This window comes from Parambassis ranga, chromosome 20 (genome assembly GCF_900634625.1).
Source record: "Parambassis ranga chromosome 20, fParRan2.1, whole genome shotgun sequence".
NCBI lineage: Eukaryota > Metazoa > Chordata > Actinopteri > Ambassidae > Parambassis > Parambassis ranga.
The window spans coordinates 3,571,467-3,589,440 of NC_041040.1; the positions used below are offsets into that span (position 1 = coordinate 3,571,467).

Consider the following 17,974-nt stretch of genomic DNA (forward strand, 5'->3'; position numbering starts at 1 on the left):
CTGCTGAGCAGAGAAAATGGCGTCATCACGACGTAATGATGACGCTGAGCAGCAGTGCAGCTGTGAGAGGACATCCAGGACAAACTCTGAAAAGAAGGAGCTTCTTCCTGTTAGCACTCAACACGGCGGCCATTTTACTAGCATAATGTGCTGCAAGTAGCGATGCTAAAGACGTGTTGATGTGAACATCAGAAGATGCTGCTTTTATCCCCCTGAACCACCTGGTTCTGACCTCCACATCATTCAGGCTGACCTCTGGCTCTCTGACCTTTGACCTCAGGCTCTCTGACCTTTGACATCAGGCTCTCTGACCTTTGACATCAGGCTCTCTGACCTTTGACCTGCCTCTGAAGCCTACATCCTCCCTCGTACTGCTGATTTCTATATATTTATATACTGTATTGTTTCCTTTTTACCCCTAGGGGGCGCCACGGGGCAGGACTTTCACTGCTGAAACGGACACCTGTTCAGCCTGTTGGGGGGGGGGGGGGGGGGGCTGTCACTTGTAGAAACAGGCTTTTCTTTTATCTGCTTTTAAATGCTTTTTTTAAATGTAAAGATTGCACTAAGTCTTTATAAATGACACTGGATGCTTCAAAGTTATAAAAGGCTGCAGAGTTTATTAATATTCCAACACATCCTTCGGCATGATGCCATCTGTCCTGCGTATTGATCCACCTTTAGCTCGTACGTCGAGGTTTATATTTAATTTTATTTGTGTGGTTCAGTAACCGTCTCGTGATGTCAGGGCATCACGAGACGTGTTCACATGACGTCTGTGCTTGTCTCTCATTGTCTTCAGATATTCTGGAGCAGCAGCCCAGTCACAGAGCAGCGGGTCAGTCACAGAGCAGCAGCCCAGTCACAGAGCAGCGGGTCAGTCACGGAGCAGCAGCCCAGTCCCACCATCACATCCATCAGAATGGATCAGATCTGACACAGACCTGTCTTCACAGCCTGGTGTTTTATGTTTCTCATGTGAGCTCAGATCAGACTTGTCGTGCAGCTATGTGAGGAATTCCTGCCGCCGGGGTGAAGCTGTGTCACTGAATGCCAAGAATGTTCAGAGAAAATCATTTTTCCTTCCACAGCGTCAGCATTTTTTCCTTCCACTGCACAGAAGTGAAAGTTATGAGTCATTGAAAGCATCAGTGTATACGTGTGGTTAGCTTAGCATAACAAAAGGAGCATGCCTGCACAGAGCAGCATTCCTCTACATGTTCTGACCTCTGCAGCTCTACATGCTGTTAGCATGCTGTTAGCATGTAGAGCTGCAGAGGTCAGAACCTAACCTGCTAAAGATAGCATGCTACTCTCACATGCTCCTACCACTAGGTGGCATATTGAGTCAGAGCAGTGTGCAGTCTGCCCTCAGTCCATCCAGAGACCGTCCAGCTGGACCGGCTGCTTTGGTGCTGACAGACGCGCAGCTCTGTGTGGTGCAGCTCGCCGTGGTGGCTGCTGTGTTTACATCAGCTCAGCTTCTACTTCCTGCTGCTCTCTGATGTCGACCTTTGAGCTGATAAGCCTTATCTTTTTCTTTTGATGCTGTAAACCTGGTTTGGCTTCATGTTTCAGGTTTGAGTTTCTGCAGGTGGAGACTTGGCCATCCTCCAGTCAAACTATACATATTTTCTGCTGCAGGTGTTCCGCCTGTGAAGGAACGCTACCGTGGCACAGGACCAAAGACACCTCCAGTCCAACCAGTTTTCTCCGGTCGAGCTTTAAAGAGCGAAGCGGCACGGACTCCTGTGAGTTCAGTTTGTGATGTTGGAGGATAAACTGAGGTCCAGACTCCAGCTGAGGGTGAGTCTTCATGTCATCTGATCTCAGGATTAGGATTAAACACAGATTTTACTGGATTAGCCACAACCCAAGGAGAGCCAGATTCACTTTGTGTCACCTGTAGGATTCAAGATTTAAGCAGTTTATTGTCCAATGCAGAGCAATGTTAAATGTTCGGTCAGTGTTCAGCAGCCTGATGGCCTGTGGATAAAAACAGTTTTTTAGTCTGTGTTTCGTGTTCAGATGGTTGTTCGCAGTTCTTCAGGACGCATCGTTAGAGCCTTAAATTGCGCTGAACACTGAACACACTGCGACACTGCTGAACGGATCCAGTTACAGGCAGCTCGGCTCATGTAGCAGGTGTGTGAATTGTGTAATAGCACAAAAGACAACTTCCTGTTCTGGTTGGCTCAGCTCTCCATTTATCAAGAGACATCCTGGAAAGACAGCAAAGACAGCAGGACCATGTCTCACAGCCAGAGGGACAATACACACACGGTGATCCGTGTGGCCTTTAAAGGCATCACAGCAGCACATCTGAACCTCTCAGCTCTTCTCTTCAGGGGTCCATCGTCAGCTTCCTCCTCCTAACCCCATCAGAATCCTCTGCTCTGACCTCATGTCCTCTCTCAGCACGTCCACGTCTCCCTTTGACCTTCCTGTTGACCTCTTGCCAGGCCATCTAAACATGTCCTCACAGTCTCCACATGTCCTCTCTGACTTTGTCCAAACGGCCCACCTGAGCTGTCCCTCTGATGAGCTGGTTCCTGATCCTGTCCATCCTCGTCACTCCTTAAGAGAACCTCTTCGTCCGCTCTACCTCTTGTCTTCTCCTCACTGCTACAGTCTCTGCTCCATAGATGGCGCTAAATCACACTGTCCTGTGGAGAAACTGTACAACAACTGGTACAAAAAGGCAAACTAATGGTCCCTCCAGGACAACATGAATCACATGAATAAGTTAAATATTTACATGGCACTCTTCTACCACCTCACAGGGCTTGTGAGCAGACTGGGGTTAGGTGTCTTGCCCAGGGACACATCGGCATGCCGTCAGGGTGGGATTGAACCGCCAACCTGTGGTTAGTGGACAAGTGCTCTTGACACCTGTTGTGTTGTTAGCAAAATGTCTGAGCAGGACACTGTTGTGAGGCTGACGTGGCTTTCTGTTAAAGAGTGAATGGAAGAGGTGAGCTAGCTGTTAGCTTAGCTTCTGATTCTATTGAGTGGATTTGATAGTTAGCTAGCTTTCTGATTGGACCCATGATGTTTAACTAGTGACCAGCAGTGTGGGTTTCAGCCAACAGTGATGCTAACATGAGTAATACTGTCAGCTAGCCAGCTAGCTCAGAGTTAGCTTCATTCCTGCAGTGGTCCTGTGAGTCTGGCGGAAGGACTGAAGTCTGTGAGTGGAACATGTGAACACAGCAGTGGAAACTGTGTGAACTGGAAACGATCCAGGAAGTCTGTAAACAGCTTTGAGTGTGATTGACAGCTGAACAAAAGGAGGCGGGAACGTTTATTTGTCTGTTTCTCTGGACCGTTCCTCCATAAACACAATGCTGTGTGAGCGTGAAGGAAACTCACGTCCTCTGAGTTTATTCTGAGTGTTCCATACTTTACAAGTTCATTCCAAATGAACAATTAAAACAATAGTTTAAAAATATACTCCATTAAAACATGCAAGTAATCCATATTTATTGATTAGCTTCTACAGCTGCTAATCCTCATGAAGCACACACACACACACACACACTCATTCTTAGTACTTCAGATCAGTTTCCTGAAGTAATCTGATTACTCCTTCCAGCACTCATGCAGCTGCAGATGTCAGAATGAGGCTGTGTGACGGATACGAGCACGACGGGCAGACAGCTGCAGCACCCAGCTGCGCCACAGGGAGGCGCCGCTCGCTGCCTGCAGGGTGAGTTGACACATCTGTACACTGTGTGTTATCATAGGAAGCACTGAGAGGCTGACGGCGGGGCACAGATCGTCCTGCTGACACTAACATGTCCACTGTGTTTCAGTCATAACCAGCTGATCGACTACCTGGACATTAAGTCGGCCATTTATCTGCTGATGTCACACAATCAGAACCCGGAGCTGATCAAGATGCAGCCTGCAGTGAAGTAAGACCCCCCCCCCCCACCACACACACACACACAGGAAGTCACCACATGGCTGACTGTGTGCTGACTGATGATGATGATGATGATGATAAAGATGATGATGGTGATGGTGAAGATAATGATGATGATGATGATGATGATGATGATGATGATGATGGTGATGGTGATGGTGAAGATGATGATGATGATGTTGATAAAGATGATGATGATGATGAAGTTGATGATGATGAAGATGATGATGATGATGATGATGATGATGTTGATAAAGATGATGATGATGAAGTTGATGATGATGATGATGATGATGAAGATGATGATGGTGATGGTGAAGATGATGATGATGATGAAGATGATGATGATGATGTTGATAAAGATGATGATGATGAAGTTGATGATGATGATGATGAAAATGATGATGGTGATGAAGATGATGTTGATAAAGATGATGATGATGATGAAGATGATGATGATGATGATGATGTTGATAAAGATGATGATGATGAAGTTGATGATGATGATGATGATGATGAAGATGATGATGGTGATGGTGAAGATGATGATGATGATGAAGATGATGAAGATGATGATGATGATGATGATGTTGATAAAGATGATGATGATGAAGTTGATGATGATGATGATGATGATGAAGATGATGATGGTGATGGTGAAGATGATGATGATGATGAAGATGATGATGATGATGTTGATAAAGATGATGATGATGAAGTTGATGATGATGATGATGAAAATGATGATGGTGATGAAGATGATGTTGATAAAGATGATGATGATGATGAAGATGATGATGGTGATGAAGATGATGATGATGATGGTGGTGTGTGTGTGTCCTCTTGCAGGCTGGTGTGTGTGAGGACCAGCAGTAAGGGACCAGTTCCATACTTTTAGTCCGTCCTGTGGCTCACAGTGAGTCCTCCTCTCACTGATCACACCGTTCTTCGTTTTTAACCACAAATGTCTTCCACGGGTTACCATGCTGTCGCCATGGAGACGGAGGGAGAGGCCGCTCCACCTTGTATTCAAAGTCGAGCTCTGCTGGAAACAGGAGGAGCTTCCGTTAACAAAAATGAAACTAGAATGAGGTGTCAGGACTGTGCAGCCTGAGAACAAGTCAAACCACCAGGAGGCGCTGCACAACCAAAGTCTAAACTCTACAGGTTTCCTCTCTAAAATGGAACTACTCTGTTTTTCTGTATTCTGCACGTCATAACACACACACACACACACAGCAGTGGTGGGATGTAAAGTGTCTATTTATACGTCTTTTTACTTACGGACCGATAACAGGGCAGACTTCAGATTTCCCTCCATGACACGTGGCAGCTGTGATCTGTACTTTCTGCTCCTCTGCATTTCCAGTGTTTGTTGTTACATTTTATGAACAGGTTCTCCAACATGTCTCCTCCAGCTACACTAAAATCTGGATGGTGTTTCTGTCTCTGAGGTTTGAACCAATCAGGGCTGTGTGAAGTATGTGCAGGGAGTTCCGAGCTTCAGGACCTGCTGCAGTCATTTTTGGGTTATTTATAATGAAACTGATTTTATAACTAATAGTGTGGTTAAAGAGAAGCTTGTAAGTGCTCTGTGGCTTCTGTTGTGTAGTCATATAAAGTCTGTTGTGTAGTCATATAAAGTCTGTTGTGTAGTCATATAAAGTGTTGTCATGCTGATGCACACACACACACACACACACACACACACACACACACACACACACACATCTGTATGGCCTGTATCTGTGCATCCAAATAAAAACGCACCTGTCTGCTGGATCCCTGTGAGCACGTGGTTTATGTCATCAATGTTATCATCACAGTGGTTCCGTGTCGCTGTCTGAGTTTTATCGCTGTGTTGATATAAGTGAGTGAAGCGGAACGTTCGTCTGGCTGTTCTTGTTTCCGGGGGACTGACAGCGTGGAGCGCGGACCTGCGCTAATTGCTTCACCTGCTTTGAACAGGTGAGTGGAGCATGCGGAAGTTACACGGCGGGTGTGTGTGTGTGAGCACTTGTAAGTCAGTTAAAGTGTGTTTCTGTGACTTTTAAACGGTTAAATGAGCGGAACGAAATGACGCGTGGATGCGCCGCCGCACGAGGAAACGGACTTGATGACGTTTCTCTGCTCAGCAGCGTCATCAGTTTCCCACCAAACAGTTAGAGCTGATGGAGAACTGATGGAGCTGCTGAGCAGAGAAACGTCATCAAGCCTGAGAGTCTTCATGGAAAAAATGTACTAACACTGAGACAATGGCGTCATCACGACGTAATGATGACGCTGAGCAGCAGTGCAGCTGTGAGAGGACATCCAGGACAAACTCTGAAAAGAAGGAGCTTCTTCCTGTTAGCACTCAACACGGCGGCCATTTTACTAGCATAATGTGCTGCTAGTAGCGATGCTAAAGACGTGTTGATGTGAACATCAGAAGATGCTGCTTTTATCCCCCTGGACCACCTGGTTCTGACCTCCACATTCAGGCTGACCTCTGGCTCTCTGACCTTTGACATCAGGCTCTCTGACCTTTGACATCAGGCTCTCTGACCTTTGACATCAGGCTCTCTGACCTTTGACCTGCCTCTGAAGCCTCCATCCTCCCTCATACTGCTGATTTCTGAAAGAGTTTAAAACTTATTGAAGTTCTGAACACGCAGCTCCCTCCTTTCACCACCAGAGGGCGCTGTAGTCTCACATTTGATAGTGCTGAAGAAGAGGGGGGGGGGCAGGGGCCATCAAGAATTTAAAGTAAATATTCTAACTTTAAGTTTAATAAAAACTCACTGATGGAGGTCTGGGATTCGAACCTGTGACCTTCCACACTGTAAGCACTGAGCTAAATGTAACCTGAGTTTACAAAGAGGAGCAGCTTACAGCAGGGTTAGAGCACTTTGTGTCGGGCTGCCGATAGAACAGGTGATGAAACAGACAATACACAGAGATGATGAGGATTCAGAGGCTGCAGCCTGTCAGAGGAGGAGTCACTCTGTATGGTTCCTGATGATGTCACAGTCATGATGTCATCACATGACGACCCATCACTCACAGGGTTTACTGCAAAACAACATTTATTGAGTTATTTACAGAGAACACTGAAGGGGCGGCTCACAGAGAGAGAGAGAGAGAGACTTAAATGTTCAACTTTAGCATTGTTTCATGTGAACTCTGCTTTTTATTCTCAGATTTTTATTTGGATGATTTTCATCAGAACCAGAGTTTTAATGCTGCTGAGAGATCGGAGGGCAGAACCAAGGTTTACAGACACACTAACAGGTGCTCACACACAGAGACACACACAGAGACAGACAAAGAGAGACACACACACAGACACACAGACAGAGACACACACAGACAGAGACACACAGACAGACAAAGAGAGACACACAGACAGACAGAGACACACACACACACACACAGAGACACACACACAGACACAGAGACACACACACACACAGACACACACACTGACGGACACACAGACACACTTGTTAATGTGTACATACTTTGTTAAACTGAATGACAGGTCTAAGTCTGGTCTGGTTGTTTTTATTGAGTCTCTCTGGTCACAGCTTACAGTAACCCATGATGAACACAAGGGGGAGACTCTGATACAGCTGACTACACAGGCAGCATGCTGGGAGACGACTGTTCCTGCTGAGAGACGTACATAAAGTCCAGTCTGTGTTCTGATGGCTGTTTATTAACAAGTATGTTCAGACTCACGTTTCTCTATAAAAGTATGTGGACACATGCACATGACACCAGTAGGGGGGCTGTCCACATACTTTTGGGGTGATACAAGTGATAAAAGTGATCAATGCACCTCAGCCGCGTGTCCGTGCACGGGCAAGTTTTTTGGCATGGGTGTGTGCGCGTGTCCAAACGGGACTTGGGGCGTAACCTCGCGATACTCACCCACCTCCTCCCCACCTCTCTCTCTCTCCTCCAAACTCTCTCTCTCTCTCTCTCAGGGGGCGATCAAGCGGCGGGGATGATGGGAGTCCGGCCGGTCAGCCTTCCAGCCTACCGACGCACCACAACGCAGCCCAACACAGTGTGACGGCAGAACTTCTGACTTTTCTCCTCCAGAAGAAAAACAACAAAATAAAAGCAACAGCTGGAGCCCGGGGAGGACTTTTATTTTGGAGGCGCGGCTTGTTAATGATCACACCTGAAAGGATGACAATTAGAAAGCTCCGGCGCTGAGGCGGAGGAGCGCGCGTCTCGGGATTACAGGGGAGTAAAGGAGAGCTGCTCCCGGAGGATTACAGCGGCTGAAGTTGGAGAGATGACGGAGGAAGCGGAGCGCACGGAGTGAGGCAGCCCGGTGCGCACTTTCCCCTCCCCGGCTGGACTGAAGCGCGACAGTCGGCTCCTGCTGGAGGGACCTCCTGCGCGCCTCACCCAGCACCTCCCCGCCTGGATTAAAAACAGACGCACTCTTCATCCTCCTCCTCCTCCTCCTCCTCAGAGAGAACATATTTTTTTTTTACTCCTCACACTTTTCTCCAGCAGTTCGCCGCTCATGGACCCGCCACTCTGCGCCTCCTCCCCGGGTGGGCTTCGGCAGCGGTGAGCGCTGATGGTGTGACTGAGGCGCACGAACCCGCAGCTTTTCACGCAGGAGTTTCACATGTGAGTAACTGCGCTTCTTTTCTTACTGCTGCTGGAAGCCTGGAAGGGTGTTCATCTTCATCATGTCTGCTGTCACAATGATTCTTAAACTACTGCAGCCTCGGTCAAACTCTTCCTCCGCTTTAATCTCGCTCTGTGTGCGGGTTTTGGGGCTCTGTGTGCGGGATTGACGCTCTGTGTGCGGGATTGACGCTCTGTGTGCGGGATTGACGCTCTGTGTGCGGGTTTTGGCGCTTTTTGGTGACGCAGAGTTTACACTCTTCACACCTTCCTCTTCCTCCTCCTCGCCTGTTTTTGAGCCACTTTGGCCCTCAGGGGAGCTGTTCCTATGCAACCCCGCTCTGTCTCAGCCGTGCCGAGCCGAGCCGAGCCGTGTCACCACTTTCCATTAATTAAGCGGGTTTGTTTATGTCAGAGCAGCGCGGTGTGGGGCTGCTGCCTGACTCCATGCTGCCGTGAATGATGTTCTGTTGATCTGTGACACTGGGTGTGTGTGTGTGTGTGTGTGTTTATTTAATGTTCTGTTGGTGGCTGATGACCTCTGACCTCCTGCATGTCAGCACAGGAGGACCTCACAGCCTCAGTTTGAGCTGAGCGGCTCAGACAGCTGCAGGCTGACCATAAACCAGCTGTTTCTGGATTATTTTCAGATTAACGAGAAATTATTCTTGAAGCTTTAACGATGTTGAAGCTAAAGATGATTGTTCACTTCACAGATTATTTGTCTCTCATAAAAAATTCAGCTGCAGAGGTTTCTTCCATTAAACATATAAAATATGATCCAGAAGAAAATCCACTTTTAGACAGATGTTTGGAAATATCTTACATTTTTCTACATTATCTCTTAAAACACATATAAATAAATCTGCCTAATAGTCTCAGTTAAAGTGTAATTAGATCAGTAAAATGTCCACGGCTGGTCTCTGTGTCCTGACCTGTGTCTCCTCCTGAGTTAACAGTGAAGACTTGTGAGACATAAGAGTGGAGAGGAGGAGGAAATCCTTAAAGATGGAGGAGGTGCAGCTTTGGTGTCGTTTCTGTTTGGGTAAAAAAATACACAGCTCCTGGTGACATCACACAGAGGAAGAGCGTCGGGACACACGGGGACGTTTGTCCTGTGTGCTGACAGACAGATGAGTTTATTAAAGATACTTATTGATACTTATTATCAGGAACCTATTGACTGTGATCAATAATCTGCTCAGTGAAGCTGAATATGAAAACATGTCATCGAGTTCATGGAGGTAAAAATCCTGCTGTCAGCAAATGTCACATGTTCAGATTGTTCAGCTTTCGGTGACATCACTTCACAGCATCCTCCATTGTGATCGGACGCATCCAGTTTGCATGATCAGGATTTTTGTTAGCTTAGCAGGTTAGCTGCGCTGGATGGTGCTGGTGTGATTTGGAAATGAGAAGCAGATAAATCAGCTGTGTGAGTCTTTGTTGTGGTAGTGGAAGCTAGGCTAGTTAGCTGGTTAGCTGAAAAAGACATAAAAACACAAGCTACCTGAGTGTGTATGGATTTGATGCTGTTGTCTGTGCTGCGTGTAGCAGCAGGCTAACATTAGCTAGCCTGATCGTTAAGTCGCTCAGGAACGTCGCGGCTTTCCAGAGCAGATGACTGTATCTGGCGTCAGCCTGCTGATGTAATGTGGTGCTCTGGGGGGCGTGTCCTGTCCGCTCTGATGTCATCAGACACAGGTGGACATTGAACGAAGCTGCAGAGGAGATGGAGGAGGCTGTTCAGTGTGCGCCGTCATGGTTCCAGCAAACGACCCGTAGCTGCTGTGTCAACACCTCCACACCACACAACACAGCCCCACAACAGGTGTCCCAGGGCCGCGCCTGCCTCGCATGCATCGCATTGTGTGTGTGTGTGTGTGCGTGCCTACGTGAGCTCTGAGTGTCCAAACCCGTATTTGGTGTGTGTCTGTAGGTGACTGTGTGTGTGTGTGTGTGTGTGGCTGGATGCAGCTCTGTGTGTGTGTGTGCCTACGTGAGCCCTGGGTGTCCAAACCCGTATTTGGTGTGTGTCTGTAGGTGACTGTGTGTGTCTGTGTGTGTGTGGCTGGATGCAGCTCTGTGTGTGTCTGTGTGTGTCTGTGTGTCTGTGTGTGTGGCTGGATGCTGTGTGTGCATGTGTGTGTCTGTGTGTGTGTGTGGCTGGATGCAGCTCTGTGTGTGTGTGTGTGTGGCTGGATGCAGCTCTGTGTGTGTTTGTGTGTGTGTGTCTGTGTGCGCGCGCCCCACACGGTGCTCTGCTGTTTGCTCAGTGTTGGAGCAGCAGGCCTGACCTTTCCTGCACCGGGCGCTGAGACAACACGGGCTGCTGTGTGACGGACGAGGCGGCGCCGGCGCTCTGTGATGTCACCGCTGCAGCTTCCTGCTCTTTATCTGTAACCTGTGTTCAGAAAAAAATCTGAAACCTGAGAGCAGCTTTGTGTCTCTTAAACACACCTGAGCCCGGACTAATCACCGCTCGCTGTTTGCTTTGCATTCACTTGTGCTCGGCGCGGCTTCGTGGACATAAAGGACAAATACGTGACAAAGATGGTGGCCGCGGCATCAAAGGCTGTTTTCAGTGAATCGGAAAATGTTTGTGAACTCAGAGACGTCAGCTGCGTTTCTGAGAAACGAGGACAGAATAATAGAAACAGCAGTGATGCTCCACAGAGATATGTCGGAGGAAGAGGAGCCACTCTGCACCGCACTGTGTGCACCAAAGCTCCTGTTGTTTCCTCACAAATTTATACATTTAACTAAAAAAATCAATTAGTCATTTTTGTTTCTGAATTTGCAGACAGACAGAAATACACACATTTTTTTCTTGCAGACTTTTATTATATAAATAAACATTTCAAAAATTTAGATAACTCATAAATGTATGCGTGTTATGTAAAATCAGTCAGAATGCATTTTATGAACTTAATTCTTTCATGTAAACAAAATATTATTTACGCTGCTAACCTCACAACCGTCTCCATGGTAACGGGATGCACGATTCTCAAACAACCCATGACCTGAATGTAGAACACATAGAGGAGCTAGAACTGAACCACGAAACATCTGGTCTTTGTGGATCCAGGAAATGATTTTTGAAGGCGAGGAGAGGTTCTTTTGTTTTTGTTGCTCCTGTAGTAAAGAGTTCCAGTTTCTCTTGTGACCGGCTCAGTTCCGGTCCGTCCGGGTCCGGCTGCGTCTCGGGATCACCTGAGCCGTGCGGCGGTGACTCAGCGGCATCTCTCAGCTGCTCGGGTGTTGCCGCTGAGTCAGGGGGGCCGCTTTAATCTCAGTGATCCTCTCTGTGCCAGGGAGCGCTGACACTTTAATTATCTGTTATTCGGCTGCACTTTGCTCAAAGACTCTTAGAAGTGACGCCTCCACTCCGGCCTTCCGCTCCGTTCCTGCCCAATCAGCAGAGCTGTTGTTGTTTTTTGAATAAAACCCGGATTCCACAGTCCGGCTGTAAATCCTGCCTGACTGGGTCTTAGTGTTCACTTCAAGGTGTCCGTGCGTCACTTCGGAGGCTGAACAGCTTCAGGGACGGTGGACGAAATAACAGCGCTTAATAATTCAGCCCGATGTGAACAGGAGCGGAGAGAGTGGAGTTCATTCATATCTATTCCTCTTAAATTTGAATAATCCTGCAAGAAGACAGTTTTATTTCTTGTATAATTTATTTATTAATTTGTATACATATAAATTATTACATTTAATTATATAAATAAACAAATTTCATGTCAGAAAATGACGTTCATCGTTTTAATATCAAAAATAAACGTTCTCCGTCACATGAATCATCTTTTACTTGAGATTTGTCCTTTTTTTTTTTTCTCCTAAATTAATTTGATTTCCTGTTGGAGCAGCAGTCAGCCCGGTGCATTCTGGGTGTTGGAGTTGTTGGGATGTCACTGCTTGTTTCTGGTTTTCTGGGAAGTTTTTCAGTTCAATCTGATAACCTGTCAGAATGATTGATCTTTGGTTCAGTCTGACGTGCAGAAGAAGGAGTTTTAAATATTTTATCTTCATTGCTGCCTTATAATAAAAGTCAAATACAGATTTATTTTATTCAGATTACTGTAAATATCAGAGGTCTCATGCTGCGAGGGTCAGTTATGTAAGTGTGTGTGTGTTTGTGTGTGTGTGTGTGTTTGTGTGTGCATGCTCAGCCTGGACGTGGGATGAATTATCGGGTTGTCAAAATATAATTAAAGTCAAAGAGTGAAGACATGTTAGTCAAAGAATGAATACAGGGTGTTATATGTCATCAGGTGTGTGTGTGTCTGTGTGTGTGTGTGTGTGGTCTATTTATGGCCTGTTGTTGTGTTTGTTGACAGGGCTCAGAGCCCGTCGGCCTTTTGACTGAAGCCTTCTTGTGTTCTGACAGTAAGCGTCAGCACATGAACTCTTTTCTCAGATTATGCTGTAATCTGATGAATTAATCTGGAAAACCATCCACACGTTCCTGTGAATTAGCGTGAGCGGCTGTTCGCTGCAGGAGGCTGTATATATATCCGATACTGTTCGGCAGCAGCAGCAGCAGAGGCAGCTGCACGGTGACTCACCTGAAGTAAAATACCAAAGAGCAGCATGTGTCAGCTCTAATGGAGCTCTGACACTCCGCTTCTCTTAAGTGACTGTTCCAGGCGGCTGACGGAGCTACGACGAGGCCGGAGAGCCGGCGCTCCGCCGTCAGCAGGAGGAGGTGTAATTACTGAGTTTCACAAAACGCTTCTGTCTTTGTTCCTGCTGCCTGTTAATCGTTCCGGTGATCCAGAGCCTGTGTTCTTCACTAAATGCTCAGTGTTCATGCAGGTCAAAGGTCACGGCGGGATGAAGGACAGGTGTCTCCACCTGCTCAGTGAGTGTGAATCAAACACACCTCCGGCCATTCAAGTGCCTCCATGTGAAGGAACGAGGAGCGTGTGTGTGTGTGTGTGTGTGTGTGTGTGAGGACTGAAGGAGTGGCTGCTGACAGAATATCCCTCCATCCTTTCATTAGTGTGTTCATAGTGTGTGTGTGTGTGTGTGTGTGTTGAAGTGATGGTTTATTGCTTCAGAGGTGCAGGGCAGAGTTATCAATCACACTTTGTGGATGTGTCTGCTTCTCAATCATCAAAAAAATCATTGAAATGTATCACACACACACACACACACACACACACACACACACACACACGCTGTGATGTCACCTGTCCTGACCAGCAGCTGTCTTAGATCCGTCTTGTCTGTGTGTGAAGTGCCGCTGCTAGGTGGTTTCAAACTAACTCGTTGTTTACAAGTTGCTGTAACCATGGTAACAGCAGAGCCATAGTAGCAACCACGCTGTGACCATCACCGACAGAAGCCGTGTCCCAGGTTTGGGGCTGCGTCCTGTGGTGGATGCGGCGGACGAAGGCGTGTCCGTGTCCGTAGAAGTCTGTGGAGGACTTAAAATTAGGGTCTCCTAGCAACCAACAGTTGACATTTAAAACTCCACTGTTTTGTTTGCTGTTTTGATTGAAAATAATGTGGTTACCACGGTTACAGTGAGTGTGTTTGTGCGTTTATACATTATGATTCATTCTAAGTGAATTTAACTGAAGTAAAACGCGGACTCTGGCAGATTGGATGTGCAGCAGCGTCCGTGTGACGTCTGAAGGAAGCTCAGGTCTTCATCCTGATGACACCATGTGATTTACAGCTCCACTTCAGAGGAGGACCTGCTGTTTACAGGCCGCAGGTCGCCCCCCGCCCGCCCGCTGGCTGTGTGGTCAGCTGACCTCGGAGACAGATCGTTTGCATTCAGGTCTCAGTGATTTATCAGGGACACATGGAGTCACTCCACCTCCTGTTAACACCAGCAACACGGCCGCTGCTCCTCCACCTGTTCAGCCAGCACCTGCTCCTCCTCCTCATCTTTGTTGTTATTCTTCTGTCTATAATTTAGTCTGATAACAGTTTGATATTTTATTTAGTAAAATACAAAGAACATTGGGTTGAATTTGGAAAGAAATCAGCGGAGCTGCTGTTCCTCACAGGGCAGGTAGGGGGTGCTGTTCCTGGAGAGATCTCATGTCAGTGCTTTCATAACAATATGCCCTCTTGTGGTCACGTTAATGAAGTGCAGATATTTGTGCAGATAACAGTCTATGCTCATATTGTCGTCACAGAGACAACAGTCCTCCACACACACGCTAGCTGCTACATGCTAGCTGCTACATGCTAACTGCTACATGCTAGCTGCCAGAGAGCCTCAGCCGCTTGTTTGTTTCCTCTTTGATCTGATTGGTCGATGGTCCTTTACAAAAGAGATTCATAAATCCTGTATTGTTTTAATATAAAAAAGTTAACGAAGATTAACATTATGTGTGTACAGTGTGAGACAGGAAGCCAGGGGGCTGATGGGAGCTGTAGTCTCAGTGCGGCTCTGCCTGGTTTCCAGCAGAAACATTAAATGTGACTCAGACCTGCTGAGGATTAAAAATGAAGCTTGTTGCCGCAGTAAATCACCGCCGCTCGCTCCTCTCAGCTGCACGCCGACATTTTAAAACACTTTGCAGCTCCTGATTTATTTTGACGAGGGGGCGGCCATGTCAAACACCTCCATCCCTCCCTGCTTCCTCCGTTATCCTCGTCCTATGTCCTCTTCTGTCCCTCTCCTCCTCCTCCTTTCTTCTTCTTCTTCTTTTTTTTCATGTCCCTCACTGTCTGTCATGTTTCCTCCTCATACATGGATCTGTGAGAATCACATCCTCACTGCAGAAGCTTCATATTTACTCGTATGTCTCCTTTATAGCTGTCAGTTAAAATAAACAGTATTAGTTGGCTGATGTCTGCATCCGTCCTCCGGCTCGTCTCTGTCAGGTTCGGACCTTTCATGTGGTCTGTCTGACAGGAGAGCAGCCGTGACCATAAAAACCTTAAAAGCTGCTGCTGACGGTGGAGAGAAGCAGGCAGATATTATTTTGGTGTATCTGAGCGGAGCAGGTGGGTCTGTGTGCTTTAAAGAAGTCGATCGGTGCCGTGGCAGTTTGAAGCTCCGTGTGCGGGGCCGCTGTCTCGCCTGGCTCCCGTACAGGCTGGGAGACGACCAGCAGGCGCCGGCCAAGCGCCGCGCCGCTTTTGGCTGCGCTCGATTCTTTTCTGGCGGCCGCCCAGCCACCGTTTTGAGTCCTGAAGAGGACTTCCAGGCGACGTCCTGCGAGCAGCTGATTGTGTCTCATCCTAACCACAACATCCCAGCATGCACTGGGGTGAGGACGGGGACACTTCAGACAGGTCTCTTGCTCTCTTTGTGTCACCACTGATCCTGCAGGAGAGCTTCTGATTGGCTGCTGTTCACACAGTGGTGTAACAGCTGACCTTTGACCTTCCTGACTAACTTCCTGTGTGTCAGGGGGTCATCTTGGCGTCATCTCGGGGTCATCTTGGGGTCGTTAGGTTAAGCTAGCTCGCCGTCCCTCAGGACCAGAATAAGCTGCTGAGAGTTCATAGCAAGAAAAATATTTACAGCATTTATAGAAGTTAGCATTGAGCTAACTGCCACCGCACACACACAGCTGCTTCCTGCTGTCCCAGCTGACTGAGGTTTGACCAGAGGCTCGTCATACTTCAGTGTTAGAGCAGCATGGAAGTTGGTTTGATTTTGGTTTGTGTGCCTGAGGAGGCGGCTCAGATGAAAAACAGACCGACTTCAGAAAATGCCTGTGGATGATCTGAGATGATGAACTGAGAGATCGATGACAGACTGCCATGTTCATCAGGATGTGATAGGCAAGGCCGCGCTGTGTGTGTGTGTGTGAGTCTGTGAGTGTGTGTGTGTGTGTGTGTGTGTGTGTGTGTGTGAGATAAAGTGCCCTTGAGGCTCACGTGCAGCTTCATCCATTTACTGGTTCACCTGCAGCCTGAGCAGACAGGAAACAGTCAGTCAGACGGTCCTGAGTCCTGCAGATGATCCATCAGCGCTCCTACACACCGACAACATGGCCTTGTACTGTACTCTGTGTGTGTGTGTGTGTGTGTGTGTACACTGTAAGATAGGGCTGAGTGGCTGCCTCACTCTGTTTGTTCTCTGCTGTTACTTTCATCTAACAGACCTAACTCGTCCTGCGTTTTTGATGGTCCTTGAATGCATCAAGTGTGAAACTCAAACCTTATTTCCTCCAAACCGTTCGCACAGCTGTCAGATGGATCTCTAATGGTCCTTGAATGCATCATGACGTAAAAAGTTCAAACTTGAGCTTCAAACCTGTCATCAAACCTTTTTATTCTACAAACATAAAGAGTTCACTCCAACAAGATTCAGTGAAAACACAAAGTTCTGCCCTCCTCAGCAACCAGCAGGAAGCCATGATGGAGTGAAACTTTAGATTTTGGGGTGAACTGTCCCTTTAATTGTAGGTGCTGCATTGTGATTGGCTGACAGGATGATTGCATGAACAGCTGTTGATAAAACGCTCAGCGAGCGTTCTGTCGCCTGTTGCTTCTGTTTCGCCTGCAGACAAACTTTTCTTCGTCGTCTTCTGTAAAATCGGCCCCGCCCCATAGTCAGGAGCCTGATGCAGACTGTTAAAGGATTTTGTGCTGAAAGAGAAATTTTGGGAAAAAACTGAGTTTTAAATAAAAATCTGACGCTTGAGACATGTTTACAAAACCAGAGAGAGAGAGAGAGAGAGAGAGAGAGAGCCCTAATAGAAACTGATTTAATCAGCCACGAGGGACGACAAGAGAACAGCATGACACACACACACACACACAGAAAGAATAACAGAATTGAAGAGACAAGGTGGGGAGGACAGAGACTCAAATAGGATGAATCTAACTGGGTCGCAGTCGTGTGTGTGTGTGTGTGTGTGTCTGTGAAGAGACAGGAAGAATCAATAAAAAGCCTATTAGGCTGATCAGCATCACTACAGGTTTGTGACAAGACGGGAACACACACACACACACACACACACACTCTTATCCAGGATGCAGAGTTTGTGTCGACTTCTCCTCTTCTCTGTGTTTTTTATGTCTCTCACCTGTGAACTTTAATGCAGAGGTCAGGAAGTGGAAGTCGGAGTGACAGGTGTGTGTCTGTGTGTGTGTGTGTCTGTTTGAGTTGATAGATGCTGACTGTTTTTACATTATACTTTTTATTTATTTACATGATGCTGTTTTGTTGTGATGGTTCTGGTTGGTTTGAGTTTGAAGTTTTGTTTCATTGCTGCAGATTATTTTAGTTGAATTATATTAGAGAAACATTTGTGTTTTTAAATTGTCATTTTTCTAATATTGACATTTCAAATAAAAACAAATGAAATATATGAGGAAAACAAACTGGAATATTGATCACATTTATGAGAAAACAAATCTTCAAAATGACACATAAAAATATCTTTATTGTGTAATTATTGTGCCTGCCTGTGTGTGTCTGTGTGTGTG

General features: G+C 46.9%; 1 protein-coding gene and 1 long non-coding RNA gene across 3 annotated transcripts in view; one reads left to right on the plus strand and one right to left on the minus strand.

Annotated features, from left to right (window-relative positions):
* LOC114452823 (NLR family CARD domain-containing protein 3-like) overlaps window positions 1-17,974 on the minus strand; it is a 1,046,161-nt gene that overhangs the window by 475,793 nt on the left and 552,394 nt on the right. The gene's annotated exons all lie outside the window — the stretch shown is intronic.
* On the plus strand, window positions 1,589-5,669 carry LOC114452890 (uncharacterized). The gene is made up of 4 exons (XR_003672372.1): window positions 1,589-1,806; window positions 3,596-3,709; window positions 3,816-3,917; window positions 4,778-5,669. It is a non-coding gene; the product is annotated as an uncharacterized LOC114452890 (long non-coding RNA).